The sequence below is a fragment of the Nicotiana tabacum genome, chromosome 5 (assembly GCF_000715075.1).
Source record: "Nicotiana tabacum cultivar K326 chromosome 5, ASM71507v2, whole genome shotgun sequence".
NCBI classification, from domain to species: domain Eukaryota; kingdom Viridiplantae; phylum Streptophyta; class Magnoliopsida; order Solanales; family Solanaceae; genus Nicotiana; species Nicotiana tabacum.
The window spans coordinates 25,390,224-25,400,068 of NC_134084.1; positions in this window are offsets into that span (position 1 = coordinate 25,390,224).

Below are 9,845 nucleotides of genomic sequence, written 5' to 3' on the forward strand. Positions count from 1 at the left end.
CTATTTCTGCAATGCCAATTAAGAACCCACAAACCAATGAATAATGCCCCTTCCAGAGAACACCGTCCTCAACTAATATTAAGGTAATGCCAGCTTACTTTGAACATCTAAATTCTCCACCCGCTCCTCCGAACTCGTGACATTCTTATCAAAACTAAACTGCAACCTTGATACTCAACTTCCAATTTTCATACCGCTCACTGCATCTATCAGTCACTATGCGAGAGTACAAAAATTTCATCATAACCCTTGAACCACCGATAGAATAAACACTTCATCAGCTAGAAACCCTTTCACTCAACTCATTTCAAAAGAACAATCACAACATGGAACTGAATTCCCATAACCGCAGAAAATGCAAACCTCAAGTCGAAGTCTAAACTGCTATATCTCTCCTGGGATCCATTTACACATAATAAGGCCATCAAAATTAGATACCTCCAAGTCAACCAAATTAAGGTGGATGTCAAGCCCACACGTACAACCACGAATCACCTGTATAGCTTAATACATTGAAGGAACTGATCATTTCCACAACCATGTTAATTTAATCCATTACTAGCTCACTTGAAATCTTCCAATTTACTCTTGATTTGCCTTGAAATAATAGTTCTATTCGAACACATAACGAAACTCAAACAACACTCATCCTGAGTGACCCCAAATCACGAGACCACATCGCCTCAACACCCATCAGCCATCTCATACCATCCTTATGCACTCAATAATATCTCCAACTAATGCACATGTTTTGAAAGATCTTTTACGAATCCGAAGTTGTTTCCTTTCATGTCTCTAACATTGCACCGCAGACCCCTGGTGCTAACATAGAAACACTCCAAGTCCATTTCATAATCAACTGCAAAACTCAATCCTTAACTATATAACGGGCCCAAAATGCTTAGACACCGCACTTAATTCTTGAATCCACTAGAACCATTTTTTGAGAGTCACCCACTCTGACCTGGTCCAGAATATAACCAAACTCTAGCGCTCTGCTAGCACATGAACACTCCCAAATAAGCAATCAGATGATTTTTTTCCTTATACATCATATCCACAAGAAGCATAACTCTGAGTCATCCGACATCTGCACACGAACCGATAAGGTTAAATGTAGCACACATACATCAAATTCCTTACCCGTAATACCCTTGATGTTTTATCCCCTTGGTCATAACTAATCTACAAATGCACCGATAATTCGATACTTCCAAGGCACACAACCACGTGACCCAATCGTAGACGGTGGCTCCCCTACTTAGCTTTAAGCTGCAATCATATAAATCCAAAACTCGCAATAACTCCTCCTCCTCAGTTACAATGATCTCACACAGTTACCCACAAAATTTCTCGCAATCTCTCGTTAAACTTTTCATAAAATATTCGGAATTATCCGCCACAATCGCCCGTTCGACCTTCCGATAGTCGTACTATCTTCTTTAAGCGATCTAAGCTCACATCGCAATACATGCCTCCTGTTGGGTCGAAAGTAGTAATCTTCGTAGGAAATTCATCAACAATCACACAACTACTACCCTACCCTTAGGATATAGACTACCTATGTAATTCCATATCGACATCTTCGAATGACATTGCCCTAGTTACAACTAGCATAAAATCAGTAACCCTCTTGAGCTCATGCTCGTCCACCAGCTGTAAGAGTCCGTTCATCGCCCATTGGCATCAATTGAGGTCCAACTATACATTCTAAAACTCGAAGTCATGTTGCATCCCAAAACGATAATTAAGCTTTCACACCCCTCTCCATTCCAAGCAAACTCCTTTACATCATATTCAAACTCCCACAGTACAATAGCCACCATCCCAAATGAAATTCGTAGACTTATTCATTATCCACCATGATCCCCAAATTGCTCTAAACTTTCTCAAAGCTTGTGGGTATCCTACCATAGAATCCATATGCTACCTTGCCACTCCCACCATGTCCTTCCTTCTCCTTCGCTGCCAAAATACTGCCTCAAATCATAATTCATTTTTGTAGCACCCAAACGGATAAATTGCCACTAACTCTAAGTCTTCATAAAATTCATCTTTTTCGAGCCATCAACACTACAATACCGATTCGACTCGGAAGCTGCCATACATCGCCATCTCTGATAACCGCTGCTTAGGCAACATTCCATAATACCCTGCCCCGAAGGCAAATCAAAGGAGACCATAACACTGATGAGCCTTAATGCGTTCCAACAAGGATGACGACACCATACAAATGAGAATTCCACCATGTTTAAAATTATCAAGTCTCGCTACTCTGTAAACCAAGGCCTGAACATCCATGGTTCAATTGCCTTTCCTCCGCTGGAATTAAATGCCGAACCTCTAAACCTTGAACTGGGAAATCCTCTTTTCGAGCCATTCACTACCGCGATACATAAATAACCGCCCTACAATTCACACCAACACTGCGCGATAACAACATATGAACCTCATAATACACTGTGCATATCCTCGAAAATGTAGGCAACACTAGCACTCGGTTGAATGGACAGAGCACCCTTCCACAAGACGATGATAATAGCCCGCTCAAATATGCAGGGAGAAACATCCTACACCATATATCCAGCACCACTATGACTCATTGATTCCCAATTGATAACAAGTGCTCAACATCGTATAAGAATGAATATGAAGAAAATGAAGGCATAAGCTTCAATGGAATCAAATCGCACACGCGGAATCAAAAAGGGAAGTGCTCCTAACTGCCCTGTAGCCTCTTGAAGATAAGTATAGATATCTCCGTACCGATTTGTAAAACTCTACTAGACTTTCTCACGACTCGTGAGACACAAGTAAACCTAGAGCTCTGATACCAAGCTATCACGACCTAAAACCTACTATAGGCTGTGATGGCGCCCAATGTTGTCGTTAGGCAAGCCAATGGTGAACTACCAACTAAATTATTCATTTTACTAGTTTTGGCATCCTGAATCTTATTAGATAAATAAATTAACGCATTAAAAATCGTAGAGACATACAATTTGAATAAAATATAAAGTACAAGTGTGACAATGTTAAACAAAACCATAAATAATTTCTAAAACATACCCATAACTCGGAGTTACAAGTACATGAGCATCTGCTAAAGAGTTTAATAATAATACAATATCTGTCTAGGATATAAATAGACAAGTTAAAGTAAACCAATAGGATGAAGACTCTGAGGGTTGCGGTGCGTAGCATAGAAAGCAGCTCACCATAAAGTCTTCTCAGCAGCTGCACCTATGCGCCAGGATGACAACCAAGTGAACCTGTCCGATCCTGTACGTGTAGTGCAGAAGTTTAGTATGAGTATGTAAATCAACGCATATCCAGTAAGTATATAGCCTAACCTCGAAGAAGTAGTGACAAAGGGTCGATATCGACACTTATTAGTGGTCCAATAAATAAAATACAGGAATCATAGGCAGACATGAAATATAACAAGATCAATATGATAAGGAACAGTAGATAATGAAATTCGTTAACAAATATTATTAGTTTAAGTGTCCCCAAGTGCCACATGCTATCTCAAAAAATAAGAACCATTAATTAGATATCTGATCTCACGTCATAAAGAGAATATTATGTAATTCCCAAGTTTAATTAAGAAGGTAATCTCGTGAGTATTCAGAATTCTAGTGATTTTACGCACGAATTATGCCGAGGTCATTCGGCCCGATCCAAATCGTGTACATACACTGCCGACGTAGTACGTCCGAGTCCATGGATGTATCACATATATACATATACTGCCGAGGCATTCGGACTAATCCCAGGAAGTTGTAATATAACAACGAGAACATAAAGTAATCACGGCTTTTACCAATTTTTGAATACCTTGCTGACAGCTCAAGGTAATAAGGTTCGATCTAACATGATCTCTAATCATATTTCATTTTAAGTGTTAGGTAATTAAACCAACAAGTTGAATTCAGGTAATACAAATATTGCATAATAAAGTCCTAAGTTTACTCGGATATTAACATGCTATTAGCTACGTTCGGACTCTCTTCACCTCATGCATTCGTGCCCCCCACAACAAGTAGCACATAAACAATACACACCTATGGTGTAGTTTCCCCTTCACAAGATTAGACAAGAGACTTACCTCGCTTTGAAGTTCCATAACCGGCTCCAACACCCCTCTAACACCTCAACCAATACCCATCGATCCGAAACTAGCCAAACAACTTGCAAATCAATCAAAATATACTATAATGCTTATAATTTAACAATTTATAAAAATTCTTAACTCCACTCGAAAAGTCAACAAAGTCAACCCTCGGGATCACACGCCTGGATTTCAAAAAGTTTTGAAGATAAATATTACCATAATTCCATGAACTCAAAATATATAATTTATTCCCAATTCCATGTCCAATTTTGTGGTCAAAATCCAAAAAATCAATTTCTAATTTTTCTTCAAAAATTCCACAACTTCTATCAATTTTCATGTTTAAATCCATATATAACTCATGTATTTAGCTCACAATGTGTAGGAATTCACTTAGCACATGATAGATGATGAAATGGAACTTCAAAAATCGCCCCAAGCTCGGCTCCCATGGAAAAATTCAGATAAAATGACCCAAAATCCGACTTTCCAAACTTATACAAATCTTCAAATGTGTCTCTTCAAATTTGATCAAAACCTAGCACAAAGCCCAATAGTAAACACAATATCAGGTCTACTTGCAATCAGATACAATATTGAGTTTTCATCAACAGATAAACCTGATTCATCCATGTACAATCGAGTTGCAGTGGCTATACGAGTACTAATAGTCTTTGCATAGTTTATGTCAAGCCTATTGAGCAGTTCCTTATTGATGTATCATCATCCCATTCTAAGTTTGCTTAACGTGTGAATGTGGAAGAAGTTTAGCTCTCCCATCATGCTTATCTCAAACTCACATCTCAATAGTTTTACAAACTATTTACACATGTCTTCATCAGAAAGAGTGTTGTCAATTTTACATCTTTTGAACCCGTTTTTAAGAAGGATTTTTTACAATCTCCCATACCATGTACTGAGTGCGATTCTTTAATCCATATAGCGTGTGTCTGATACGTACATATGATGATAAGAATTATGGCTTTAAAACCCTAGAGGTTGGTACAAAAATACTTTTTCCCTCAGATACCCATTGAAAAATACACTTTTAATATCCATTTGATATAATTTGAACCCCATGTAAGATGAAAATATAATGAGAATCCGTATACCCTCTATTGTCGAACCGGTGCAAAAGTTTCATTATAGTCTACGCTTTCTTCTTGATTGTTGCCAAACTACCAACCTTGCCTTATTCCTAGTGATAGTACCTTGATCATTAGCTTATTTTTAAAAACTCATTTGGTTCTTATAATTATTCTGTCCTTCGTTCGAGGTTCCAGACGTTATACTTTATTTCTTTCAAATGATAAAGTTCTTCTTGCATAGGAACAATCTAGTCAGCATCTTGAAGAGCTTCTTTAATGTTCCTCGGCTCAATCATGGACAAGTAGGAAAAAATGACACACACATTTCTTACTTTAGATTATGTTATGGTTCCAAAATCCAGTGGAGTGAGCACATTCTGAATAGGATGAGAGCTTTTGTACTTTTGGTTTCTCACTTATATTTCTTGAGTATCACCATTCCATCCTGATCAGCAGAATGACCCGATTTATTGTTGCTAGTCATTATGTATCATCCTGTTCGATTTTCCATGTCTATTGTACATCATGCTCAGCTTTCAAAGAATGCAGGTTTTGTGTTTTCTCTCCTTGCACAAGAGTATTTTTTAGAATACCTTTAATTGGTCCATCAACATACACTTGAGTGAATCCAATTTCACCACCATCATCATCATCAACATCATCATCATTGTCATCGTCATCATCATTATCCTTCAAACCTTTATCAACTATGTGTTCAGTTTCATTAAAAATCACATGCACATTTTCTGTAATACATAATCTCTTGTTAAACACTTTTTAAGCCTTGATATGTGAAAAATACCTAAGAAAGACACCCTCATCACTTTTTATATCAAACTCCAGAGCATTTTTATCATTATGATGCATAAAACACTTACTATCAAATGTTCTTAGGTGAATTATATTAGGTTTACACCCCTTAAGTAAGTCATAGGAGGTCTTCTCAAGCAAGGGTCTAATCATGCATCTATTGATTATGTAACAAGCAATGTTTATAGCCTCATCCCAGAAAGTCTTAAGAAGACCACCAACAACAAACATGATTCTTGCCATGTCCTCTAAAGTCCTATTTTTCTTTTTACAACACCATTCTGTTGGGGAGTCTTAGACGTAGAAAAGTTACGATTAATACCATGACTCACACAATATTTAAAAAATATAGAATTTTTATATTCAATATCATGATTAGATCTAATGCTAGCTAATTGACTATCTTTTTTTTTTTTCCAGCTTCTTATTAGCTAAAAAAATCATGTGCTTCGACTTTAAAGGCACTCAACAATCACAAAACACATACCTCTTTTTATCTCTACTTTGAATCCTTATGGGACCCCATACGTTTATTTGCAGTAGTTCCAAGGGATGTGAGGTGCTTACCATTTTAATTAATTTAAAGGACGACTTGGCACGTTTACCTTTTGCACAAGCATTACAAACTTTATCCTCCTTGGACGACTGACACCCCCTTTAAAATTTACTTAATAGTAAAAGGTTTGCATGTCCTAACCTTTTATGCTACAACAGTGAATTATTATCAAGTGCACTAAGACATGTTAGTTCATTTTCGGAGAAGAAATAATATCGGCTTTATAAATATTTTTATGCCTTTTCCCTTTAGGAACCAAGTTTCCATTGTTTAAATTAGTAACATAACATACACTAGAGGTGAATAATCATACATTTGATACATACTCAGTAAGTTGTGTTTCAAACCTTTAACATAATTTACTTTTCAATCGCACGGTAGTGAGACTCATCAACCTTACCATACCAATAATATCTACTTTCTTACTATTACTGAATCCCACACGCTCTTCTAGATAGGATGTTAGTAAAAAGAATTTTTTTCTTCTTTTTTTGTCATGTGTCGGGAGCAAGCACTATTTACGTACCACATCTTTTTGCTTTCCTTCACCTTATCCTATAAAATAATTTATCTTCAAAAGCTCATGTTGACTTGTGAGTATGTCAATATTAGACTGCTTACATGGTTTGCGCCTTCATGAGCAATCTGTAAAGCATCCCAGATCTGCTTAGCATAAGTGCATGTAGAAATACAATTGTACTCGTCAAGTATAATACAACATATTAAGATCTTTTTGGCCTTGTCATTCTTCTAAACATCCTTAACCTCTTTAACATAATACTACTCATGTTTTTTTAGGCCAGTAACTATTCCCTTGTCATCTTTTGCCATGGGAACCGTAGTACCTTTCTGAACAATGTCTCGAAGTTCTAAATCTTTGCCTTTCAGAAAATCACACATTATTTTTGTCCACCGTACTTGATACTTTTTGTGGAACAGTGGTGGCCTTATGGTAGATTATCCTTCTTAAACGCCCGGAGGTATAGCCATCTCGGATCCTTTCAAGGTATTAACCTTCTAGTAAAAGAACCTGGTCCAATTCCAACAATTATTATTAGTAGGCACCTAGACACAAGAGGGGGTGGGGGAGTTAAATTATGTCGTACTCTATTTTCGCATGTTAGAGAACATGAATCTTTAACCTAAGAATATTAGACACAAACAGAAAGTGAAGTAAAAAAATTAAACAACATAATAATTTTTACGTGTAAACCTCCTTGCTCAAGGGAGTAAAAATCATGACCTAATATCGAAGGATTTTGTTTTAAAAGTTCACTAACTTCACATAGAGATTTTAGGTTACAACTCAATAACCAAAGAGACTACCTCTAATACTTTACAATCAACCCAATTGTAGCTACCCCTTTTCATATTATAAATTCTAGCTTAAAAAGTTAAATAAACTCTTCAGATTTATTTATCTACGGTTACACTTCTCAAAAAACAATAGAGGTTACAATGAAAATATAATGTCTCAGCCTAAACGTCTTAAGAACTTGAGCAACTTTGTCTTTTGGACCTAGTTCTTCATCTGAACAACTTGAATCCTTGAAAGCATCTCGTGCTATGAAGTGCTATTTGTCTCGAGTAAATTCTTGAGCTATGCGACTAGCATTAATCTTTAATAGCAGCAATATGATGCTTTATATAGGAGTGAGGTCGGCCGAATCCTTTTCTAATTTAACTCCAAGACCTGAAATAATTCGGTTATCTCTTAAGGTAAACTGTCACGACCCAAAATCCATAATATATCGTGATGGCGTCTAACGCCTCCGTCAGGTAAGCCAACACTGATTTTTCAGTTTAATTACTCATTTTATTACTTTGAAATCATAATTTCCATTAATTAAATAGTACCAACTAGAATTTACAGGATGAAATAGTAAAAATTCCATGAACCATCATGCTAAACCTCTAGTAGAACCCCCCAAAACTTGGTGTTACAAGTGCATAAGCGTTTTTCTAAGGAATATAATAAATATACATCACCCGACCCGAATGTAATAAGACAGAATAAAAATAGAAAATACAATGGAGACTCGCTGGACTGCGGTTCGTAGCCTGGAGTACAGCTCACATAAAGTCTCCTCAATCGATGCGCCTATGCGGCAAGATGATCATCAAATGACCTGTTAGATCTTGCACATTTAGTGCAGAAGTGCAGCATAAGTACGTAAATCAACGCATATCCAGTAAGTATATAGCTTAACCCCGGTGATGTAGTGAAGAGAGGGTCGACATGGACACTCACTATAGGTCCAATATAGAGATATAATAAAACATAAGCAGATATGAAACATACGATAAAGATAGGGTAAATCTGTAAGTTATATAATCTTCCAATTATTTCCTTTAAAGTATAAATTTATAGATCATGTATCCTGCCTTAATATCTTAAAAATATGCCAAGTGTCAATATCAATTAATTAAGAAATTCCATAAAATGCTGGGCATCAGTGTAAGGTTTATCTCTACAATATTCGGACTACAAGCGATATCGCGCACCATTCTGCCGAGGTCGTTCGGCTCGATCCAGAATAATGTGTACACTGCCGAGGGTCGAGCGGCACGAACCATAGATGCATCTATATACTGCCGATGCATTCGGCCTGCTCTACAAGAAAGGAAGGAAGTTTCTAAATCACAAGATACATGTTTACAATATGGTACATGAGCGCAATAAATAGTATACCCCTTTGCATTTATCGAATATCTTGGCAACAACTCAAGGTGATAAAGTTGGCCTGATACTTTTATTTTTAAATCGATTTCAATTATATTTTCAATCAATTAAGCCAACAGAATAAGTTCAAGTAATTCAAATATTGCATGATAAAATCTTAAGTCTACCCGGACATAAACATGCTTTAGCTGCGTACGGACTCTCGTTACCTCGTGCGTACGTAGTACCCACAACTTGCATATAACAATAAATATCACCTAGGGTAGTTTTCCCCTCGCAGAGTAAGACAAGAGAATTACCTTGCTTCGCAACCAAGTTCAAGATTCCAATAAACCTTTGCCTCGCGAATTAGTGTCCAAAAGCTTCAAATCTAGTCACAAACAATTCAATATACTCAACACGAATTGTAGGAATTAATTCCATATGAAATTAATAATCTTCCAAATAAAAATTTGAAATTCATCTCAAAATTCAATAGTGGTACCAACGTCTCAAATCTCGGAAATATTCATGAAATCTGAACACGCATTCCGAGATGAGCCCAACCATATGAAAATTATCAAATTCCGACATCGGATTGCCTTTCAAATC